The sequence below is a fragment of the Pinus tabuliformis genome, chromosome 4_2 (genome assembly GCF_031772625.1).
Source record: "Pinus tabuliformis cultivar Carrire ecotype Pingquan chromosome 4_2, CPIR1, whole genome shotgun sequence".
Taxonomy (NCBI): Eukaryota; Viridiplantae; Streptophyta; class Pinopsida; order Pinales; family Pinaceae; genus Pinus; species Pinus tabuliformis.
The window spans coordinates 976,592,374-976,615,231 of NC_142304.1; the positions used below are offsets into that span (position 1 = coordinate 976,592,374).

Sequence of the window (22,858 nt, forward strand, 5' to 3'; positions counted from 1 at the left end):
AAAATTCTTCTGCCACTTCATCATCGTACCCCTGCAATTTGTCACAAAAAGATATCCATTGAACCCGTGTGAAGAGCTCTACCACTTCCTGGTTTTCCCTCAATTTGGTTGAATCAGTGGGTTCTCGTCTTATAAAACCACCCGGCATGATAAAACAAGTTTCTTAACTAGAGGTGGTGATTGTGGAAGAGATTTTGGTTTACTGAGATAGAGCGTAGAATGTCATGCACATAACCCACAAAACTTATCACTGAGGAACTCACACAGTTTAATTACTCGACATCCTGTAGAATGACAGTATAGGCACAGCAGACAACAATTTCACCGTTTTTCTATGACCGGACTGTGGACGACAATATTGCCACCTTTAATAACCAGTTGCATGAAGAGTTCAGGGTTACCTCTTTAATTGGCCATCTTTTTACGTGAGGCACCCGCTTTCCTGTAGAAAACTACGTCCCTGTAGGATGACAGCGTTCCTGTAGAATGACAACGTTCCTGTAGAATGACAGCGTTCCTGTAGAATGCAGCGCGCGGTTTTCGGGAGAGATTGCAGTCGGTCTGCACCTTGGGTGTGCTTCTCAATCGCTCTGATAGACAAAGGCTCGGCGTATCACACTGCAGAAGGATCAGAATAGCCGCTCGAGTTCAAACCGGTGGGTGATAAATGCATGAATGCGATCTAGCCGATTAGATTTTGAATTCAGCGGAATCCGTGGCGCGGGGGTGAGCTGTCCCCGCTGGACCGTTGGGTGACGTCACCCCATCATTCCACTGTGCGTTCACTTGCTGCCGCATCAATTCCCGCGGATCTGCCGCCGCCTCTCCTGTTGAACTCGTTTCCTCGACGGGATTTCTCTCACATGCGTGCTGCCCATTCTTTTTGTTACGTCCACCACCCATACATCCAACTAGACCATTAACTGGCCGACGTGGCCAGCCAACTCACCATACTGCCGCTCAACCCATTCACCTTTACACTTAAGCAATCAATCAAAGTAACATTCATGCAATCTGATGGAAGGAAGGGTCGAGACACTTACCTGCGTGGTTGTACACGATGTTTCGGCTCTTTGGACGCTGATGAGTCGATTTACCTGCTGCTGGCGGACTTACACAGGCCCGGAGGTCCATGTTCATGAGCTGCCGTCGATGGATGGGATGCTTCAGTTGCATGCGCCCACGTTTCCCTTCATATGGCCTGCGCGGTGAATGGTATCCACTCTAGCAGGCTTAACTGTTACAGGACTCCCGCGGGATGTCTTGGAACAGTTCTTCCTCCTTGGGTGCATGCTGCACGACGATGGATGGCCTCACGATCATGCTCTCGGAGCTTCGGGCTGACTGTGATGAATATGGTGTGAGATCTCTAGCGCTTTTTCCATTTACAAGTTGCTTTTTTCTCGAGACTCATCGATCTGCTTTGCTGGTGCAGGTACTTTGTTGCATGTCGACAAGGATGGTGGAGCAAGATAACAACAATGTGCATGGTTGACAACAGTGGCATGCATGCGTCCAAACCGATCCTTAGCCGTTAGATCGCCTCATGAAATGAATTCTGGCCCGTTCTGAGCTTCTACAGGAAGCTTCCTGTAGAAATACAGCGCTTCCTGTAGAAAGGATGCGTTCCTGTAGAGAGTCTGCACCTTCCTGTAGAAGATCTGCATCTTCCTGTAGAAACTCTGCATTTTCCTGTAGAAAATCTGCGTCTTCCTGTAGAAGACTCAAACTGTAATAAAATTGCACATACCTTGGAGAAAATGAGGTTTCTTGGAGGAGGTGCTGGTGAGGTGTCCTGGCTGCATGATGAGGACCCTTGGCTTTGAGTTGAGAGGCTTCCTCTCCTCCATAGAACACCTGCATGCAATTTTACATAATGAATCTGCTGACCTTGTTTTTCTTTTGTTTTTTTTCTTCGCTCTTTTTTTTTTTTTTTTTTTGAAAGATAACAGGGGCGCCTCATTGAGGTTTTCACCCTTGCCATCTGCCTTGAGCGCCTCAAAGAGGTTTTCACTCAAGGATCTTTTTCCAATCTTTTTTTTTTTTTTTTTTGAAAAGACAATAGGGGCGCCTCAATGAGGTTTTCACCCCTACCACCTGCCTTGGGCACCTCAGAAAGGTTTTCACCCAAGGATCTTTATTATTATTTTTTCTTTTTTTTTTTAGATTCTTCAGGGTATGCCCAAAGCAGAGGCAAAACCCTTCTCTATGACCAACACTGCCTTCTCCATAGTTTTGATGAACTCTTGTCTTGAGGGAGGCTTCCTATAGATCTTCAATCGATGCCCATTGACAAGCATGGGGATGGCTTCCTCATCAATGGTCCTAATAAGCACAGATCCATTGTCATGACATTTTTCCACTGAATATGGCCCTAGCCATCTGGTTCTCAGCTTCCCTTTGAAATCTTTGTATCTGGAGTCATACAACAAAGCCCAATCTCCCAGCTGAAATTGCTTGTCATGGAGATGTTGGTCATGCCACACCTTTCTCTGAAGTTGAACCACTTCTGAGTGAAGGAGGGCCTGCATTCGGTGCTCATCCAGGCCATTCAACTGCAATAGCCTTTCTTGTTGTGCATGGCTGAGATCTAGGTCCAACTGACTTGCCATCCTCAAAGTGTTGTATCCAAACTCAATGGACAACAAAGCTTTCTTCCCATAGACCAGCTCATAAGGTGTGAAGCCGGTGGTGGTCTTTCAAGTGGTGTTGTAAGCCCATGTGGCTTCAACCAGGCGATCTGCCCAGTCCTTTCTGCTGCTGCTCACCACCTTAGTCAAGATCCCTTCTAATGCTCTATTGGTGACTTCCACTTGCCCATTTGCTTGAGGGTGATAGGGGGTGGAAGTCCTATGCTTGATCTTGTGGTGAGCTAGTAGATCTTCAACCAGGTTGGAGGTGAACTGGCTCCCTTGATCAGTGACCAGCTCTCTTGGATAGCCAAACTTATAGAAGATGTTTTCTCTTAGGAACTCGGCCACCTTTTCTTCTGTTGCTGCTTTGATCGCTTTGGTCTCTGCCCACTTTGTCAGGTAGTCAGTACACACAATGATGTAAGACCTTTGCCTCGAAGGAGGGTTGATTGGGCCCACAAAGTCCATACCCCACTTCTCAAATGGCTCAAGAGTCACCTGAGGTTGGAGAGGCATCTCATCCTTTTGGGTCGGTTTCCCCATTCTTTGGCATTGGTCACACTGGCTGACATATCTTCTGACATCTTGATGAAGTGTGGGCCAATAGTAGCCTGCCTGCAGGATTTTGAAGGCCGTTCTCTTTGCTGCAAAATGTCCTCCACAAGGCCCATCATGACAAGCGAGGAGGATATCAAAGACTTCCTCCTCCCTTACACAACGCCTTAAGATTTGATCGGGGCCAAGCTTGAACAGATTGCCCCCGATCCAAGTAAATGAGGCACTTTTTCTGATGATTCTGCTCTTCTCTCTGGAAGATAGGTGCGGAGGGAACTGTGCTGAAACAAGGTAGTTTGCTATATCAGCAAACCATGGAGAGAGTACTGAAATAGCAAACAGATGTTCATCGGGCATCTGGTCATCCACCGTTCCATCCTCATCTGCAGACAAATCCAATCTAGATAAAAAGTCAACAACAACATTTTCTCTACCTGGTTTGTCAACAATGGTCAAATCAAACTGCTGCAATAAAAGTAACCATCTAATAATACGAGCATTCACATCTGGTTTATTCATTAAATATCTAATTGCAGCATGGTCTGTATGTACAAAGGTTTGATAGCCAGTAATATAATGTCGGAACTTGTTCAGTGCATGGACCACAGCCAAGAATTCTTTCTCGGTTACAGTGTAATTCAGCTTAGCTTTGGACAAGTTTTTGCTAACAAAGTAAATGGCATATGGAAGTTTTTGCTCAACCTGTCCTAAAGCTGCACCTATGGCTTTGTTCGAGGCATCAGTGTGGATGTGGAAAGGTAGGGCCCAGTTTGGACCTCTCAGGATTGGGGCTAACACCAACTTGTCCTTCAATTCATTTAAAGCCCTCTGACAATCGTCAGTCCAATTAAACTCCACATCTTTTGCCAACAGGCCAAAAAATGGCGAGGCTAGCTTGTTGAAATCTTTAATGAATCTCCGGTAGTATCCTGCTAATCCCAAGAAACTCCGAACATCCCTTACCTTTTGAGGAGGTGGAACCCTCTTGATGAGAGCAATTTTGTTAGGATCCACCTGCAACCCTTGGCAAGAAATGGTATGGCCTAGCACGGTCCCTTCAGTCATTAGGAATTCACATTTTTCAGGACTAAGGGACAAGTTCATCTCGATGCATTTGGTTAGGACTTTTCCCAGATTGGACAATGCTTCCTGAAAGTTGGCCCCATAAGGAGTGAAGTCATCCATATAGATTTCCATTGCATCGTGGACCAGCTCCGAGAAGATGCTCAAAACAGCTCTCTGGAAGGTAGCAGGAGCATTGCATAGCCCAAAGGGAAGGACTCGGTAGGCAAAGGTACCCCAAGGGCAAGTGAAGGTTGTCTTATCTTGGTCTTCCGGGCTGATTTGGATTTGGTTGTACCCGCTAAACCCATCCAGGAAAGAGAAGAACTTCTTTCCTGCCAGTCCATCCAACACTTGATCTATGAAAGGTAGAGGGAAATGGTCTTTCTTGGTAGCTTTGTTCAATTCCCGGTAGTCCACACAGATTCTCCATTTCCCATTTTTCTTGGGAACCAACACCAGAGGGGACATCCATTCACTATCTGAGATGGGGTAGATGAATCCGGCATCCAACAGTTTTTGAAATTCTTCCTTGACAATGTCCTTAAGGGCTGGATTCATTCTCCTCTGGGGTTGCCTAACCGGCTTACAATCCTCTTTGATGTATATGTGATGGGTACAAACCGAAGGATGGACTCCTTTCATCTCCTTATAGCTCCAAGCAAAAGCATCTAGGTGACTGGCCAACAGGCTACACAGCTCCTTTTCCTAGGAAGGAGATAGGGAGGAGCTGATCTTCAATGTTCTCTCAGGGCCGAACTCCACATTCTTGACTCTGGGAGTGACAGGGTTGGTTGTACAAAGATCCACTAAAGTGCTAGCTTGGGCATCCTCCACCAATTTCTCTAAGGATAGTGTACTGGGAGGTGGATTCCGGATCAAGGTCTCAATCAAGTCATCCTCGGTTGGGGGGTCTCTTCTGGTGGTCTCTAAGGTGCACAGAGGTGTTGAGTACACCTCGTCTTCCTCTCCTTCTTCTAACCAGAGTGGTAAGTCATGCTCTAAGGAGGGTTGGGCAGGAGGGTATAGAACTAGCTGTTTGGACATAGGACCATTTTTGATGGTCATATTTCCTGCACGAAAACTTATGTAAGCATCTGCAGTGGCTAACCAAGGCATTCCCAAAATGAGAGGATATCCAGTAAGCTTTGCCTTGGGTTGTAGAACCAAGAAATCTGCAGGATATTCCCAAGAGTCGATAGAGACCAAGACATCCTCCACAATCCCTTCGGGAGTCACAGTGGAGCGATCTGCTAATTGCAGTACTGTCGAGGTCTTCCTCAAGGAACCCTGAAGATTGAGTTTGAGCATGGTGTCCTTGGTCATCACATTAATGGCAGCCCCCAGATCAATCAAGGTGTGAGGTATGATGGTGCCATTGATGTGGACATCTACTACAGGATTTCCAGGATCTAGGTACTTTGGGCAGATGACTTGTCCTAACATAAGGTCAGACAGTTGTCCTATGACATTGATGGTTGGAGCATCTTTCTTCTGCCTGCCTGGGTGTTTGAAACACTTTTTCTTAACCAGCTTGTTGTATATTGGCACATCCTTGATGGCTTGGAGAAGTGGTATTTTTACACACAACTGCTTGAACTCACCCATAAGCTCATCCTCCTCTGGGTTGGGTTGTGTGGTGGCTGTTAGTCTCTCAGGAAAGGGTGGAATAGCCTTTGGTTCACTTTCCTGTTTATCTTCCTCATCCTCTGGGGGAGGAGGTTGGCGATCTGGTAGAGTCTTCCTAGATCGAAGGTTGATCTCCTGGATCTCCACAGCATAGGTAGGGCATGAGGTTTCCCCAGTGTATACCTGCTGGGCCTGTCTATTGTTGGGGTTCGGGTTCGGTTGAGCAGGCATTTGAGGTTGCCTTGGAGGAGCAGGAGGTAATGGCTGAGGTTGAACCGGTGGTGGAGGCAAAATGGCAGGAGGAGTGTTGTACTGGGGCCTCCACCCCGACTGAGGTGCATTCCACTGAGGCTGTGGCTGGGCATGTGAATGATATGAATGAGAAGTAGGTTGAGTGGGGTACTGAGGTGGATAAGACCATGGAGGAGGCATGGACCAGGAAGGATGACCAGGGGGACCCCAGGAAGGCATAGGAGTCGATTGGTTGGGGCTGTAATAAGCTTGAGGTGCCCCTTGCATCCCCTGCTGATAAGGTCTAGATCCTTGTGGCCTCCTTTGGTTGAGGTAATAGAGAGGTTCAGTGGGAGCTTCTGTCCCTTGGTACATGGCTTTAAACCCAGGTAAGGTTGGACACTGATTTGTGGGATGGTCCTCCTCACAAACAAAACATACTTCAACCGAATGCAATGGGCATTTGTTCTTAGGGTGTCTCCTTGTGCACCTAGGGCAGAAGACAGCCAAGGATCTCTCAGCTTCTTCTTTCTTCTGCTAGATTCTGAATGTATCCAGCTACATGGCAATGGTCTGTCTCACCTCACTCTTGAGATCTTCTAATTGATTTGCAAGCTCATGTTTGGAGAAAGGGACACTAGTTGAGAGGAGGTTTCCCCTACCTCGTTTCCTAGCTGCCCTGGAGTGGTTTCTAAACACAGTCTTGATGTCCTCATAAGGCAGTTGGTAAATGTCCCCCCTAGCTAACATGTGAAGGGTATCTAAGAGGTCTTCAGGGACTCCTCGGAGCAGGACCAACTTGAGGGATTCAGGGTCAAGTGTGCACCTGGCCCGCTTATAGCTTAGTTGGAACCTCTCCTCATAATCCTCTAAGGACTCATCATTTCCCATGGTCATCCGAAAGATTTCTCCCTTGGTTTCCTTAGACCTACAATAATCCCTGTACTTGGTATTGAAAGCTTGCTGCATCTGAGCCCAAGTGGTGATACTATTCCCAGGTAAGCCCATGAACCAGCGTAATGCTGCATCCTTAAGAGTTGAAGGGAAGAGTTTCAGCTTTTGCTCATCTTCAGTATAGTCATAGGTTCTACAAAGGACAACAAACTCAAACAGGAAGGTATTAGGATCTTCAGTAGTCAGTCCATGGAAGTGAGGTAAGGCGGAGGGGCTAATGTTCTTCATTTTCATCTCTCCATTGGTCTCTCGGATGGGGAAGGCACCTTCTATTCTCTCATCTTCTCTTCTATTGTCAGCCATAGCTTCAGATGGAGTGGTCTCTAACTCTTCTTCTACTATAGGATCTTTGTATATCTCGGGATGTTCACCTATAGGTTCTTCTGGGTCACTGTCACCAAAGAAGAGAGAAGGGTGACTCAGTGATGTGGTGGGGGTGTTGGGTAGGAATTTGCCTGATTTATCTCGGTTCCTACAAGGCATGAAATGGAAAAGACTTTCTTTTTTGATTGTTTTTGATTTTTTTCTTTTGTACCTGCAAAACTGAAACAGATTGATCTACAACTAACTAGAAAGATGCAGAATTAAACTGAAAGCAGGAAAGAACTAATCTACTTTGCTCAAATGAAATTGCAGGAATGGAAATGCTAGTCTACGCTTGCAGAAATGAAATGCTAATCTATGAAAGCAGGAAATGCTAATCTATGAAAGCAGGAAATGCTAATCTATGAAAGCAGGAAATGTCTATGCTACTTTTGCAGAATGGAAATGAAATAAACTACTTAGCAGAAGGCAAGAGTAAGAAAATAGAAGAAAAGCAACAATTACTAATACTCTGACGCTTCCCCGGCAACGGCGCCAAAAAGATGGTGGGCTCCAGTATTGTAGCAATAATGCTACAACTCCTGGGGCTCCCTATCTCTAATTTTATCAACCCGGTAGTTCGTACAAACTTGGAAGCGATGGTGTTGTATGCACAAGTACTAGCTCTTGTCGCAGCTGTCACTTGGTCAGCTGGCACAAGTCCGCTAGGGCTCAAGCCAACTTCTATATGCTCTCAGAAGAAGCTTTCTAAATGATGGACGAAGGCTATCTCAAGGGAAATTGATCTACTTTGCAACAATGAACTGAAAGCCAACCAAAGCATGGAAACCCTAGTAAACCCTAATCTGACTAGTTTAACCTCTATGGTGCAATAGTGAGAGTGCAAATGTCTACAACTGATGCCATTACTTCTAATGATGTGAAATGCATGAACTCAAACTACTTCTATGAAAAATAACATTGTTTTTGTATTTTTGCTTAAGTGGATGGAGTGATTATGAATTTGTTCCTTATTAGGGTTTGGTTGTGCAAAGGTGGTGCGAAAGGAGAGAAAGCTTGGGAAAGGTCAGGATGGCTAGGAGAGGTCCTAGAGGGTCCCTAGCATTAGTCCACAGAGGTCTACAACGTTCGGATGCTCGACAACCAAGTTGCAGGCTTCTACAGGATGTCTGTAAGGGATCCTACAGGAAACTAAGGAATTCTACAGGAAGTCTACTAACTTCTACAGGATGAGCTGTAAGTGGAAGTTTTGGGTGATGGTGAAGTGATGGGATGGTTTGGGTGGATAGGTAAGGTGGAGATGGAACTTGTGATGACTCAGGGGCAGAGGAATAAGATGGAGAGAGAGTGCATGGAGTTGATTGGTGGATAGAAGGATGGCAGCAACGAAAGGTCAAAAAGATGAAGCTACGTGGCAATGGATGAGTTGGAAGGTGAACGAGTTGAACAGAGGTCGAGTAGGTGGCTTGAGGAGAGGTGAAGAAGAAGAAGAAGGAAGTAGAATGATATGGAGCAGTGTAAATAAAACAAATGATTTATGTCTTGCACCAAAAACGAGAATTCATTAACCAGTGCTACCTGTGCTATTAAATCAATAAACAACAATGGAAATTGTGGAGAAAAACCGTGCATGGAATTGCAATGACGAGGTATGGCTCAAGAGTGAAAGTGCATGGGAGGATCCACGATTAAACCAACTGTGTTGCAGCTTGCATGAGAGTAGAAAAGACTGCGTTTTTTTTTGGTGGTTGGTATAGACTGCACCCCAATCCCTAAACGGAGATGGCAGTGATATCTAACAACCTTTTCTTGGAGCTCCTGTGTATTACAAACCTCGTATTTGAATCTAAGCAGCTGAAAGTAATTTAACCATAAACCAATCCTACTCAATCCTATTAAAGAGATCAAATCAGCAAACTGTGTTCTTGAAATGCATATCAAAACAAGTAAACAAAATGCTGGAAATAAAGGTGAATAACACTACAAGAAGAGGAGATCTATTGCTCTCAGGTTGGGCCCTAACCTGAGAGCTATAACTCCCTTAAAAGCTCAGAATTAGATCCAAATCTGCTTGCCTTTATTCATAATCAAAAGTCTAATGTCATGCCAAAACTGGCTTACAAAAACAAACACCGAGCTATGCTCCAAAATTACAATATCAGTCCAAAAGTTCAAAAAGCTTCTAACAAAGGCTACGGCCTTCATATTTATACAAAATGAAGATCAAGCTGGCTTCCTTCATTCGTGGAGCTTGGCTGTCCAACTGAAAGTCAAACTGCTGTAAAACTGCTAATCTTGTAGAACGTGTTGGTTGCCTTTAAGCTCGGTGGGGAGAGCTGTTAGAGCTCGGAGTGAAGGTGATAATCATGAGGAGGGTCATCAAGACTGTGGACAACCTCCCTATGAACCCGCAATGTCACCTTTGTTGTCTCCTTGTCTCCTTTTGCGTGGTCTTTGCTCTCTTTAATGCCAAGAACCTGAAATCATCATGTATTAGTCACATAGATATAATGCCTGCCCTTCTTCCTACAAACAACACGAATATACTAAGAAATGAATGCATAAGTGGTAAAATGTGAATGGTTGAGCAAGGTAAGTAGGCCAATATGAGCCCAAATTGTACCAAAAATTGGGGCTCATCATAGCCCATTTTGTTGTGGGGGCAAAAGTCTCCTCATAGTCAACCCCTTCCTTTTGTGCAAAACCTTTTTCCACAAGCATGGCTTTGTGCTTGTCAAGTGACCCATAAAATTTAGACTTATTATTGTAGACCCACTTGTAGGCAATTGGTTTGGTTCCTAATGGAGGATCAACTAGCTTCCAAGTGCCACTCTTTATCAAGGCATCATACTCTTTTTGCATCGCTTATTTCCATTCATCATGAGAAGAGGCTTCTTTGAAGGAAGTTGGCTTAAAATTTGAAGACAAATTGAGTTCACAATCATAAGAAAAATCCATATCAATAGGTGAAGTAAAATCGTCTACATCATCTCCATTCTGTCTAGTAGAAATCCTTGTTCCTGTCTTTCCAATCTCATTAGGATGAACACTTTCAAGTGTCTTTGTCAGCCATTTTGGAGGACCTTTTTGAGATGTCCCAGGCTTCTCAGTTGACTGAGTTGGGGGTGAATCAAGATTTAGTTTCCCAATTCTGTCAATCACATCATTCAAAGTGTCATCTGGGTTAGTGGCTAGAGATTCATTTGGGGGAGAAAGTGCTTTAGAAGAATATTCCATAGATTGATCCAGTATAGAAATCCCCCCTTCAAGATGTGGAAACTCATTATAAAATTCTTGAAAATACTTTGCATATATGAATCTATCCAAGTGATCAAGCTGTCACTGAACAACATTTCAGCCTTGGAAGATTCAAGAAATATCACATCTCTAGATAATACAAACTTCTTATTAAATTCATCATAGAGATGGTATGCTTTGGAGGTATTTGAATACCCCAAGAAGATGCACTTACGATTCCCTGCACCAAGTTTGTTTCTTTGTTCCTTAAGTATCAAGGCATAACAGGTGGAACCAAAGACCTTGAGATGTTTTACCGAAGGAATGTGGCCATACCACATTTCATAAGGACTCTTATTTCTAATAGCATTATATGGACATCCAATCTTTATATACATAGCACATAGAACTGCATCACGCAAAAAAAATCAATTTTACATTCTTGAAAAACTTCATGGAACGTACCATACTTAAGATTTTCCTGTTCATTCTTTCACCTACTCCATTTTGTTGGGGGTTATAAGGCACAATTGTTTGATGTTTGAACCCATGCTGGTGAAGATAGTTTTGAAATTCATTTGAAGTGTATTATTTTCCATTATCGGTGCAAATAGAGCAAATATGAGATTTTGCATCATTTTCAATCCATGCATGAAAGTTCTTGAATGTTTGAAAAACATCATATTTGTTCTTCAATAAATAAACCCAACACATTCTGGTGTAGTCATTAATAAATGTCATCATATATTTATTTCCATTTGCAGAAGGAATAAGCATTGGGCCACATAAGTCTGAATGAATAAGTTCAAGTTTTCTATGTGCTCTAGAATGTGAATCATGAAAATATTGTTTGTTGTGCTTTCTTAAGATACAAGCATCACATTGCTTAGGTTCCCTAGGAATTGTAGGAAAACCAGTAACACCACTTTTCTTCAACATACGAAGGTTTTCATAATTCAAGTGTCCAAATATAACATGCCATAAAAGACTTGATGTAAATATGCCTTCATCATAATGAGAACTGTATGAAATTTTTTGTGCACAAGCAGAGGTACCTTGTAGCTTCAGAAGTCTTTCTTCTTCTTTTCCTGTCATGAGAAGTGAGTGATCTGATGCTTTTCAGACCTCAACATTGCCATCAAATATATTGATGGAGTGTCCTTACTCGCGGATGTGGACCAAAAACAGAATGTTTCTCCTCAGCTACGGGAGATATAAAACATCATGCAGAAGCAAGATTGGAAGACCAGGCAGTTTGAGCGTGATGGTGCCAAGCCTTGATGGCTTGAGTTTTGATTTATCTGCAAAATATACTGCTCCATCAACATTGTCAATGAATTCTTCAAACAAACCTCTCCTAAAAGTCATATGGCAAGTTGCTTTTGAATAAAAAAACCAATCATCTTTCCAAGAAGCAAGTGAAGCATTAAACAAGTATTCAATTACTCCAATATTGCAATGTGCCACAACATAATGAGCGGATTCAGGTGCTTTACCTTTCCCTTTGTCATTGGTTTTACCTTTGCCTTCATTTCTTTCCTGCTCAATTCTGTCCCAAGGAAACTTACATGTGGATGCATCATGTCCATCTCTATTGCATCGTATGCAATGAAGATCAGAGTTTTCTCCTTGGAACTGTCTGCCCCCCTGCCTCTAAAATTCCTTCTTCCTCTTCCTCTTCGGCCACCTCTTCCTCTAGAATAATCTTGTGCATGATTCTTCTCTCTATGTGCAAGACACATAACTTCTTCAGAATACTAAGGAGTTGTCTTCTTCCAAAAATCCTTCTCTCTCTTAGAAAACCTTTTCTCAAGGGAGTCAAAGGTAATTTCCTTGAGTTTTCCACTTGCTTGGAAAGACTCAAGATAATTTGAAGTAGCGGGATATAGTGCCTTGACAGAAGCTATGAGAGGAATGTTTATTTTAACACCAGTGGCTTTTATATCATGCATAATGGATCTTACTTCTGATGCTAAAGCAAGAGGGTCATCATTTTCAATTCAAGACTGAACAATTTTATCATCAATTGGACAACTTCAAGTTCAGAGTGTGAGTCATACAGTTCCTTCAACTTATTTAAGGCATCAAATTCATTTGAGAATGGAGAATTATGGTGACTCACCTCTTCATTTACAGATGTTGCAATCAAGGCATAGACCTTGCTGTTCTTGTTTTCCCAAATGGAAATCTCCTTATCTAAATTGGGTTTTGCAAGTTCATTATCCCCTTCTCCTTCACAAACTCCTCTCCGCAACTCACTGAAAATGAGAGTGTGTTTTCTCTTCCTTGACCATTCAAGATAGTTCTCTTTTACAAAGAGAACTACTCCAACAATTGATATCAATGAATGCATTTGAAAATTTGTGTACTATGTAAAATGTACTTTGTTGGCTATATATTGTGAAAAAATGCACTTCTTGTATATATTTATATGACAGAGTTATTACTTCGGGGAGGGTTATATGGGGGAGGGACTATATGTGGGAGGCAATGTATAAGGGGAAGTTTTAACCGGAAGAGGGAGCAGAGTTATATGTGGGAGGGTTATATGGGGGAGGTGATATAGCGAGAGGAGGTGGTATATATTATGAGAACGTTCAACATAACATTGTATGGGAGGTAATGACAACATTCAACATAATACATGACATCATTCAATGTAATGCAACTTGATAGGGAGGAGGCAGTATGGGTGGTATGGGGAGGAGGTGGTACCAAAGCAGTATAGGGAGGAGTAAGGTTGGGGGTTAACCAACTACAATACCAATAAGATTTTTCGTATTGTGGGGTCAACAGTGGTGTAATATGTAACCAATATGAATCGAAGGGAGATACGAACTGGAGGTATGGTGTAATACCACTAATCAACGTATGGTGGTATGGGGAATTATAAGCAATGACGTATGGTGGTATGGGAGGCAGTGTGATGCCACAACAGAGAGCCACGCCAGCACAGTCAGGGAGGGAGAGATATGAGATGAAATTCACGATAACCGAGAGTTGGGTTGCAATCATGATAATAGTCAAGAAATTCAACACAATGCAACATAATAATATCGCATGGATAGTCAACGCAACACATTCACAGTAATACCATTCACCGGCTCTAATCATTAAATATTGACATAACAACAGTCACACACCTTCGGTCGACTGTTCTCACCACACCACAACACTTCCAGGTAACACACTTTCGGCCACATCACCACGCTTCCCTCTTTGTCCTTTTTCCTCCTCTCAATTCAAAGAATGGATCAAACGTTGATATTTGAACCATGAATTTCTAGAGAAGTGTACACAGTCGAAAATTCAATGCACTACATCGACATTGCATGCATTCAACGCAATGTTTGAACGCACTACAATGATATAACTCACAACCATAAGCAACAAAGAGCACGGACCAATTTCGCTTCATCAAACTTAAGGAGACAACACACAAAACTCTAAATGGGATTAAAAAACTAACAAAATACAAGAGTTACAAGTCTAAAATGGGACTTGTGCTCTGATACCATGTCAGACGAGGAGGTAACTCCTCAAAATGAATTGTGTATTTGCATTAAGGTTGATCATAGATATATACATGGAGGGAGAGGCTCTAGGGCTTCATCTCCCAATGTGTCTTCATATTTCAATTCTCCTTATTTTCTATTTACATAATTTTATATGAATTACCTAATCCCAAAGATTAGGTGTCAACACTAACTAATAATTAATATTATTAGTTATGATCATTATTATAATTTTTTCGTCAATTAATATTATTATATATTATTAGTTAATATAAGAACAATCTAATGAATGGACGAAATGCCTTTTTTGGTGGAATTTCAGTAATACTAACTAGTATATATCCATCTTAATCCCATGTTTAGCACCCTTCCACAAGGATCAAATCTTTTTTGAGGTGCAAACCACTTTGATAGTACAAAACTTGAAGAAGAGTTTGCATTTCCAAATATTTGATCTCTCTCTCTCTCTCTCTCTCTGAAATGCTTTATATAATATATACATGGATTTGTTTATTTTAACTATATATAATATATACATAGTTGACATTGAAATCTTTTACTTAACATGGGGAGTGAAATGTTTTATTTATAAACTACATTGTACACAATAAAATGTTTTTATGTTATTAATATATTTATAAACACATGTTAATATGATTTGATTTGCATATTGAAATTTTATGCTTATGACCTACATTGAATTTTTTTAATTATTATTAATATTTTAAATGCAACATATTATTTTGTATTAAAATTTTGAATGAATTAAGCCTCTCTCTTTTTTTATTCCTATCAAGAAGTAATTGATTATTTTTACTTTCAATTACTTCTTCTATTTGTGCATTGAAATATTTTATTATGATCAACATATATATATATATATATATATATATATATATGATTTGACTTTGCATATTGAAATTTTATGCTTATGGCCTACATTGAATTTTTTTAATTATTATTAATATTTTAAATGCAACATATTATTTTATATTAAAATTTTGAAGGAATTAAGCCTCTCTCTTTTATTATTCTTATCAAGAAGTAATTGATTATTTTTACTTTCAATTACTTCTTCTATTTGTGCCTTGAAATATTTTATTATGATCAACACACACACACGCACACACACGCACACACACACACACATATATATTCTCATTTTTTCTCTATATAAAATTAATATTAATATATATTAATTGACATTGGTAATCAAATAATTTACTTAAGTTTTGCGTTGAAATATTTTATAAAAAGTCCATTATTAAAAACATTATTTTTATTTTTAATTGCTTTATCTATTTTCTAATTTTGTTATACAATTATATTACTTCATTTGGATATCGAAATATTTTATTTTCATTTTAAAAGGGATATGTGTGAACTTGAGGTTGAACAATTTCTGGAAAGATTGTGATTCCTTCTTGTTTAAAATGCACTTTTGAATACATAAATGGATTTAGTGCCCTAGAAAATCCAAGAAGCACTAGACTTTGCAAACTAGACAGTTTAAACTTATGATTCTTAAAAATATCTATTGGATTAAGTAATTACCATTATTTAATAAAACCACATTAAGATCTCTAAAAAACCATCGGTCAAAACTATATGATTGTAAAAGAAGTTTTAATTGAATTCAATAATTGAGATCACTTGAAATTATTTTATCTCTATTTTCTTCTTGCATTACATCATCTTTTTTGGATAAGTTAAAATCAATATACATTTATATTCAAACTTATTTTGTGGGTATTACAATACATACAAAGATGAGTGTTATATATTAAATAATTATATATTACTTATTTAACAAGTAAAATAGAACTCTAACATTTATATTGCTTAGATTTTAGTGTTTGTATCAATTATTTGTAGTCTTATGATAATGAATACCACTTATTAGTTGGGCCTTATTACCCAACATAGATCCATTTTAAGTACAGATCTAACATGAGCTGAGAGTCTTCACGTGCAAAATACAATGTGTTATTTTTCATTATTTAAATTGTATTTTTGAATGCTAAATAGAGTATATATAGGACCAAATAAAAAACTTAACCATAAAAACTTATTTTATTTTCTATATGTATGAAGTTGATAGTGACATAAATTAGTTAACATAGATCTTCAAATAGTTTATTTAAATCTCTAGTTGAAATATTTTTGAAAGTATAAGATTCACACATTTTATTTACTTCTAATTCATTTTTTTTTTAATTATAGCCGACATTATTTTTCTATTTAGAACATAATTTTTATTTTTATTTTAGAGGGGCCCGGATAGATGGACAAACTTACACATCCACTCATAACTATACTACTTGTCTAATGAGCTAATGAGTAAAATAGAGAGATTAAGATAAAACTCTAACAACTATGTTGTTTAGATTTTAATGTTCTTACCAATTACTTATGATCTCATTATTGATAAATATCATCTATCAAGTAGACCTATTGTACAAGATGATAATTTTACATTGAACAATTATTCACTAATGAATAAACTAACAAAATTAAAACTAGCATTTGCACCAGATGTTGCAAATGAAACGCCTTGAGTCGGTAGCGCATATGGAAGAAGAGCATAGATGAAAAATATGTGATATGTTATGTGATCTAACTATAGCCCAATTTGAGTGAAAAATAAATGTTAATGTTAAATGTAATGCAATCAAACAATCTACTCAAAACAGAGGCATGTGCAACTTCCTTCCCAAGTGCTCAATCGAAGAGCTTATTTTCATTCACAATTGCATGACAGACCACACCATTTTTTTTCATAGCCTCAGCTAGACTAAAACATTCACCCTCATATGGTAATGGTTCTAGATCAAATTTCACTGTGAGTATTCTCCATAGGCATTTCCATTTATACATGTCTCCATTAGCACAATTAAAGGCGTGGTTCTTTGGATAAAGATTTGTGGGAGCCCAAATTTGTTGTTCTCCAATCAATTATGCATCCATAAAAGGTTCCCACCAAATATTGTTCCCAACTATAAAATGCTACTTCACAAAAAATCAAAGTGAAACCACATTTTGTAAAGGAGCTTAGGAGGGTGAACAAAGAGTATGATGAGTTCATATGAGATATATCTAAACCCTCTACCCTCACTACTACTAAAAATATTATAATGGATATTCCATAGAGATTAAATCAAGGTTTTAATAAAATGAAAAGTGATAATACTTTTATATATAGAGATGTAAAATTTACATAATACCAACCTAGATCCATCTTAACTCTGGATCTACCAAGTGCCGAGAGGGATCAAATCTCTTGAGAGTGAAAAGAGATTTGATCCCTCTTGGTGCTTGGTAGGTCTGATGGATCTAGGCTAGTTACCATGAAATGAGTTCATAACATCCTACACAAAAAGCAAGCACATTTACAAATATAAAAAAAAACAATGAAAAGAAACAATAGTGATTACTACCCTTGACTACAATATATTCATGATCTAGTTAATCTAATTTTTTATTAAGTGAAGTTGTCAATAATAAACTTAAATTACAATTAAATGTCCTTCTAATTCCTTTAATTTTATTTATCTAATCAATTCCAAATACAACACAATAAGTCAACAAAACTAAAAAAATCATCCTCTATATATAAATATTATTATTTTTATTTTGTTCGTTTAAAAATACAAGTTTAGAATGTTCAACCATGGACATATAATATCTATTTTCCCAACCTTAAAATATTTTAAACAAAGATGAAATGACCCACAATGGGAAACATGCCCTTAAAAGGTTTGAATTTTGGTGAGGAACATCACCACCTGGTATTCACCATGGAACATAAACTTTATTGATATAAAAGTGTGAGTATATAATTTATTCTACTTTTTATCTCGTTGGAAATGACAAAATTTGTATATTTAAAATATGTTTAATAATTTGTTGTGTCCAAAGTGAGAAGTGTTTTACAGTTTAGTGATGTTGTAAAATATTATTTAATGTGATGTTATGTTGAATTGGTTAAATTATTTAAAATAAAATTGAAATTGAAAAATCATAATTATTAATATAAGTTTGAGTTAGTCATTTGATGGGTTTATTAATATTAGTTTACAAGCTGATGGTATTGCAAAGCCCATGGTATTTGTTATGATGAAGAGACTTGAGGAAATCCATTATAAATCGATTATAAAATATACGAGTACTTATTTAGATTCATTTTAATTTTAGATTTGATTTCTCTCAACACTTGGTAAATCCAAGTTTAAAATGAATCTAAGTTTGTTTTAGAAGTAAACCTTCCTTATAATTAAAATCATAAAAATTCTTTTAATTTTGGATATGATTGATCTCAACACTTGGTAAATCTAAGTTTAAAATGAATCTAAGTTTGTTTTAGAAGTAAACCTTCTTTATAATTAAATTCATAAAAAAATAGTAATAGAAAATGGAAAGAACTAAAATAAAATTAGTAATAGAAGATGGAAAGACATTGTTTTAATAGATGTATTCAACTCAGTTAAATTGCAAAATGATGAAAAACATGTCTATCAACATTAATAAAATAGGAATGCTTGCTTTGACTTTACAGCTTATTACTTAAAGGAGAAAATGAGTAGGGAGACGCACATAGAAAAGAAGTGGGCTCAATATAATAAAAATGTAGGGAAACTTTAGAACTAAAATGTGTTGATATGAAATCATATATAAATATATAAAGGAGTAGAGATAGGGAAAAAGCTTGAAAATGCAATGTATGGTTCAAGGTTGGAAGATTGCAATAAAGTACTAGAAAATCGCTAAGATGAAAGGTAGATTTTTTGTTCTCATCAATTTTCCCTTCATAACTATTTTCTCTAATATTTGTGGTTCTTTTTCATAACTGCTTCTAATCGGCCCCATTAAGCATAGAGTCTCGCGTCAGAAAGTGTAAATTTTAGCTCAGACTGCATAGGAAAGAAAACATCAAATTTTATTGAAAATAGTCTGAAATTTGTAGAATTTGCAAATATTGGTCAAGTTAGTCTTTTAGGAGGGCCAAAATCATGAGGCCATCCATATTTTGTCGAGAACATGCAAAGACCTCCAGAAAATTCATGTGCCAAGCAAATTCTGTAACTATTGCTCACAGCTTGGTAGAGGCCTCTTCCAATTTAGGAGAGGAAAAGACCTTTAAAGTTTACGTTTTTCTTTCAAGAAAATCAGACGAGATCCGCGCTATTTTACAGAGCTCTCAACACTGCAGTTTTGCCAAATCAGGCCTTTCAAATTGATTTATTTTAAAAAAATTATTCACGGAACAAAATTATCTTCTGGGCTTCATGGATTATGCATGGCTTTATTTTAGTGAAATTATCCCCTTTAGAAACTTCACTTAGCAGGTCATATCTATTGTATTTCTATTTTGCAGTGGGTTGACTAACTCTAATTATACTGAGCTGAATGAAGTGTATACAAAGTACAAGGATCAAGGTATTATCCAAACTTATACTGTTCTAGAATCTGTTAGTTCTGACGATGTTTAAAGTACTCTTCGCTGTGGCTGTATTTTTATTTCTGGTGTTAATAATAGTTTGTATCTTATACTAGGAAGGTCAGACTTTTATAACATTCTAGGTCCAGTTTTTATTTCAAGCCTTTTAAAAATCTTTGCATTAGTTTAAACAATATGTTGTAATGTTGTCATGGAGTCCTTTGTTACCCGAAACCTACTGACATAATAGTTTTTGGTTATGTTCCCATGTCAACTCTTGTTATGTTTGATGTCTTTACTTTTGGAGGAGATCCCCTGACCAACATCTTGGATTTGGGGTAGGTCTTTAAAGTGTCACACATGAAGGGATTCCATTGGCTTTACATCCACCATGCACATTTTCTAGCGTTGAATGTAAAGGTGTTTCTCTAGGGAAAACATGATTCGTCTCTTTTTGCATGTTTCTTCACTTTCTATGGGACTTATTTCTTATTTGATTTTCCTTATTTTGATGGGGATGTTCTTCCTTTTATTGGGATTTTCTTTGATGGTTATGATCCTTTTATTGGGATAATAGGGCCTTTTCTTTATCTGAGGTGAGGATTTCTTGCTTCTTTGTAATCCATGGAGTTGGGGATGTTCTTCCTTTTATTGGGCTTTTCTTTGATGGTTATGATCTTTTTATTGGGCTAATAGGGCCTTTTCTTTATCTGAGGCTAGGATTTCTTGCTTCTTTGTAATCCATGGAGTTGGGGATGTTCTTCCTTTTATTGGTCTTTTCTTTGATTATTATGATCCTTTTATTGGGCTAATAGGGCCATTTTTTATCTAAGGCCAAGATTTCTTGCTTCTTTGTAATCCATGGAGTTGCCTTAGCACTCGGCCACTATAAGCCTAGAGTTGCCTTCACAATTGGTCATTATAAGCCTTAAGGTGTGGTGTACCCCTTTGGAGTCCAGTCCCACGGTTCAATTTTGGTCTCTAGTGGACATTAATTTTATATTAAGTTAAATTAAACTACATTAGTAGGTAAGGATTCCTCTCATGAAAAGATTATATAACTTGGTGATAGAGAAGACCATTGGCCAGAGGCAGACGCTTGGGGTTTGATTCCCAGCCGGTGTTATTTTTAGTGGTTTCCTAGCCTCTCTGATTTATAATAAGGGGGTTTTTTCTCAATGGGTTAGTTTATGTAGCCCACATTTTAGGTCGCTTTCTTGGAAACCCAATTATTTTCTTCTAGTGCACTCTGTTACTCTGTGACCATTCAACTCTAGAAGCAATTATTAGATACTCAGTAGTACCGTGTTATTTCTGTTACAAAAGGAAAACTATGAATCTGCATACAGTAAAAATAAAAAATTGATATTCAACATACTTAAGATCTTTCTAACTAGTGTGTTGTTGAGTGAACCCTGAAGGCATGTAATAGCACCCCTAACAAGAACAGACATGCCCACTTTTATATTGGGGTACATTGGGCCAGATTCACTTCATTGGGAAGTTAATTTTACCAAATCACTCTGCCCTTACACTCAACCTTTATAAGAAGTTGCATGTTTTTTATATTGAGAACATATTGAGGACTTAACTGATATCTACTTAAAACTTGAGAGTCAACATGATGTTGAGTGGTTCAATAAATACCTACAATTTTCATTCAACCAGTTTTCATAACTTTATTTTGATTTACAACTCTCGAAACTTTTCTGACAACTTAAGGAGTCTGGGAAACTGTTTGCAGGGTTAGAAATACTGGCTTTCCCATGCAATCAGTTTGGTGGACAAGAACCAGGTGATAATGCTCAGATTGCAGAAGTGGCCTGCACTCGCTTTAAAGCAGAGTTTCCCATATTTGACAAGGTCTTCATCTTCTGATTTTTATACCATCTTGGATTTCTTCTCTCTTTATGCTAGAGGATTCATTTAAACTTAACCAGTCCATCTGGTTGCTTCTTTGGATCCTTGGTGTTGAGTAGAAATTTTGTGATGTAGGTCGAAATTAATGGTAGAAATGCAGCTCCTCTCTACAAGTTCTTGAAGTCAAGCAAAGGTGGGCTTTTTAGCAATGGAATAAAGTGGAACTTCAGTAAGTTCAAGTTCCTGGTGGAGAAAGATGGGAATGTTGTAGAATGATATGCACCCACTACCTTTCCATTGAGTATCGAGGTCTTATGACTTGGTTATTTCCATGTATCATACATGAAGATGAAGATCCTTGCTATCACTAGCTCACTATATAATTACTTCACATGCAAACTTGTTTGATATTGAAAGGGTTTTCGAGTAAAAAAATATAGTGTAGTATAATTGGATGCAAAGTTGAAAATAGCGGTTGATATTTTTAGTTTCTTTATTGCAGATGTCAAGAAGTGGCTAGGAATTGCTTGATTCTTTAAAGCAGCAACATATGCTACCCTTCTGTTGGTAAAATAAAATAATAAAATAAGCAACAATAATTTAGCAACACATTGTTCTTTTCAAGTGTGTGAATTTTAGAATTTTGTACATTGTGTACATTGTGAAGTTTTCATGAGATGAATATTACATTGTTCTTTTCAAGTGTGTGAATTTTAGAATTTTGTACATTGTGTACATTGTGAAGTTTTCATGAGATGAATATTACTGCGTTACAGGTAGCAATCAATCTTGAATCTTCACGTTTTGAAGGTGAGGGCATTTTGCTACAAGATGCTCAAGTATATCATCATTTGTATCGATGAGTGACAAACAACTGTTAAAAGTGAAGCCATAATAAAGACGCCGACAACTACTCCTCGACAGTCCATCATCGACAACCACTCAAAGACAATCCGTGTCTCCGCCACACCCATGCCGACTTGCCATTAATTCTATATTCTTCTTATTGTTCTATGAACTTGTAGTTTCTCAGCCTGAGCAAGCAAGCCAAGGCCTAGGCCTGTTGTGTAACACAAGTGTGATTTCCGTTTCTCCATTGTTTGTTGTGTCTGTTGTCTGTGATGTTTTTCTGCTGTCTGCAATTATTTATTTCTGTTGTGCTTTCTGAAACTAACAACTGGTATCAAATCCAATGTTGAAGGAGCCTATAGCATGTGTGTTGTGCTTGTATGGATCTAAAGGCTGTTGGAAAGCACTGGCAACTTTCTGATTGAGCACTGAGCCGAGGGCACGCTCATGAGTGCAGAAGAGTTGCGAATGTGTAGAATTGTTGAGGATTCCAAGCCTAGAAACGTTGAGTAGAAGTTGGAGGAGCCGCTGTAAATATTTTGCTACTATAAAGATTTCACTTTGCAAAGCCA

General features: G+C 38.5%; 1 pseudogene; it reads left to right on the forward strand.

Moving 5' to 3' along the window:
- Window positions 1–22,858, forward strand: part of LOC149172895 (putative phospholipid hydroperoxide glutathione peroxidase) — a 47,438-nt pseudogene that overhangs the window by 17,353 nt on the left and 7,227 nt on the right.